Below are 3,482 nucleotides of genomic sequence, written 5' to 3' on the forward strand. Positions count from 1 at the left end.
GTTTCCTGCTTCATGCTGGTATGTTGCATTCACATCTTGGAGCACCAGGTTGAAGTCTGGTCCCTCTTACCCTGTCGATATAAACAATACCTTCCCCTTGGGTGGGTTAGTGCCTTGTTCCCCGCTACCCACTTTTTTTTCTCCCCACCCCCTCCATTTCAGTTGGCTCCCATCTGTGTCCCTGGCTTTGGCCTGGCCCCTGCCATGAAGCTACTCACGAGGGCTTTGGCGGCTCCTTCTCTGCAGTGGGGAGCCGAGTCCTTTGTTGTCTGGTCTTAGTCTGGGAGTTGTACTGAAACCTGCTCACTTTGGGTGGCCCTGGTGGTGTTTGAAGTGCCAGTGATATAGCTTCCAACATCACAGCAACACACCAGCCACCACAGTGTGCCAAACTGATAGACGAGCGGTGGCCTTGGGAGTGTGGTCTGCATCAAACATGTCTTGACAGCCTAGCAAAGCCCTTCAGCTTTTTGCTTGCCGTGGATCCTCTGTTCACCTTTCATCATTTGACCTGCGAAACCTGGGATGTGGGCTGCCTTATTTTCTGTTGAGCTTGGGATTCCTTACCCTGCGAACCAGCAGCCTGATTCTTTACCTGCCTACCTTGGGTTCATCACCCCTGCAGCTACATGAGTCAGGGGAAGACCCCAGCTTTATGTCTGACCCTCAGACTTGAAACTCGACGGCATCTACAACTAGATAAGCCATTTCTTTGAGATAAAATTATTCAATCAGCCTCTCTCCCTCACTCCCCCTCTTTATAATTTGATTTGCTTCTCTAGAGAACTGGCCTGAAACAACTGTCTTGGTGGAACTTTTTAAAAGGTGCAAGGACAATTTGCTCACTGATAAACCGATGTTGAGAAAGCTTCATTTGGAAAGGGAAGAGTTCAGCTAAGAAACCACATGAAAACATTACACGTTCATATAAGCAATCATACAATGGAAAATCCACTGCTGTGAAGTCGATTCTGACTCACAGAGAGGCCACCATGCAGATCTAAGCTGCTCCAAAGGGTTTCCGTGACCGAAATCCTTATGAGAGAAAATAGTCTCATCTTTCTCTTATAGAGTGGCTGATGGGTTTGAGCTGTCAACCTTGTAGTTAGCAGCCAGGGGCTCAACCCACTACACCACCAGGGCTCATTAAGAACAACCATAGAGTAGTAACAAGTTTAAATGTTTTCATAAGGAAGACGTCAGACAGTGCAAGATATGACAAAAATAATTTATAGAGTATCAAGGGTTCATGAGGGAGAGGGGAGTAGAGAGGAAGGGGAAAAGTGAGGAGCTGATTCTAAGGGCTTAAGTGGAGAGCAAATGTGAGAATGATGAGGGCAATGAATGTACAAATGTGCTTCACACAATTGATGTGTGTATGGATTGTGCTAAGAGTTGTATGAGGCCCCAATAAAATGATTTTAAAAAAAGTTTGAATCCCTGCTTTCAAGGTTTTTGAGTATATATGTAGATTGGAGTTGCTGGGTAATAAGATAGTTATATGTTTAAATAAAAAAATTTTCATTGTAATTTAGGTGAACAGTTACTGGTATTACTTTAAATGATTCATACATATTTTGTTCAACTCACCCATTGCTATCCCTCAATGTCCCCTCACTTATTCCACTTCCTCCCTGTGTTTTCTGTTTCCATTTCTTCTTCTTCCCTAACCCTCTGTCCCTGGATAAATGCGCCCCTTGTTCTTAGAAAGTGGATTACTCTAACATGGTGGGTCAAGTTCCAGACCTGAAGGGTGACTAAGGGTCATTGTTTTGAGGGTTTTACCAGTCTCTGTGTGACCAACAAGCCTGGTCTCTTTTATGATTTTGAGTTCTGTTCCACATTTCCCTCTGACAGTCACCAGGATCTTCTAGGGTGATCCTTTTCAGAGCAGCTGCTAGTGGAAGAGCAGCACCATCAAGTTCTGCTCTTGGGGATGTGGAGACCAGCATGGTCATGCTCCACTGGCCATTAGGACTGTTTCCATCTGTCCCGTGCTATTCATTATTCTTCTTTCCTCTGGACAGGGAGAGACCAAATGTTTTCACTGTAGATGGCTGTTGATGAGCTTTTAAGCTTAGACTCACTCCTTACTCAAGTAGGATATAGAACATTATCTTTGAGAACTATTGAGGTAGTTAGTTTATTGTGCCAACCTGACCAATGAACACGTGGGGTTAAGTGAAGGGCGGAGGGATAAGTGGCTCAGTGTTCACTGACTCGGCTTTCCTCCTGCAGTCGGCATCATTTGGTCTGCTTTGTGAGATGGAGGAGGACTTTCTGGATTGGTGTTGGCCATACGGGTTAATGGAGTAATGTTGGACTTGTGGGCTTGGGCAGCACTGGGTTGGGATGTTTTCTTGATGCTCACTTAACCTTTACATAAAACTCTCTCTTATACATGAGTTTCTGTGGATTTGTTTCTCTAAAGTACCCAGACGAACACAACTATATTATGGCAAATGACTTTGGTATCCCCGACGAATATGATCCTGAACCCCCAGGTAAAGTGACTCATTCTCTCAAGGTGTTTGGTTATGTCTCAGACATTTTCCTAAATTTGCTCCCTGTATGCCCCGTTCGATTTATGGATATATTTTCAGCAATAAAATGATAGCCTCTACTAAACCTATGGACATTCATAGGTATACTCCCACTCTTCCTCACACACCTATCCAGCCTGCAGCTCTATCCGAGCACCAACTTACTCACAGATCACTCCTACTGCTGCAGCATTGTGTACACAACAGCATTTGGTGCTGTTGCCTTTAGTTCTTGCATGTTTACCAGTGTCTTCTGCTGCCTCCATAATCTTTCCCTAACCTCCTTCTTATTGTCCACCATTCATTTGGAGAGATTCACATTTGTGCCCATTGCAAAGAAAGGGGATTCAACAGAATGTATAAACCACCCAACGATATCGTTACTAGCACCTGGAAATGAAAATGTGTTGAACATAATCCCCACAGTACGATAGCAGTACAGCTATCGATAGGGAGCGTGCAGAACTTCAGGCCAGATTTAGAAGAGAACATGGACCGAGGGATATTATTGCTGAATTCAGATGGATCTTGGCTGAAAGCACAGAATACCGGAATGATGTTCACTTGTGCTTTAATGACAATGCAAAAGCATTCAACTGTGTGGATCATAACCAATTATGAATAGCATTGAGAAGTATGGCAATTCCAGAACACTTCATGTGCTCATTGGGAACCAGGACCTGGACTCAGAGGCAGTTGGATGAACCGAATAAGGGAACCCTGCCTGGTTTCAAATCAGGAAAGGCATACATCGGATTGTTATTCATTCACCAAACTTAATCAATCTGTAGGTTGAACAAATAATCCAAGAAGCTGAACTATATTAAGAAGAACTCGGCATTAGAATTGGAGGAAGGCTCACCTGTGTAAGCGTATAGGCGGAGTCTGACCTCTCAATCAGGGCACAGACTGATGGCAGCTCCTGGGCGGGGGTGGGGT

This window comes from Echinops telfairi, unplaced genomic scaffold (assembly GCF_000313985.2).
Source record: "Echinops telfairi isolate 266 unplaced genomic scaffold, ASM31398v2 ScPeMD7_7420;HRSCAF=8458, whole genome shotgun sequence".
NCBI lineage: Eukaryota > Metazoa > Chordata > Mammalia > Afrosoricida > Tenrecidae > Echinops > Echinops telfairi.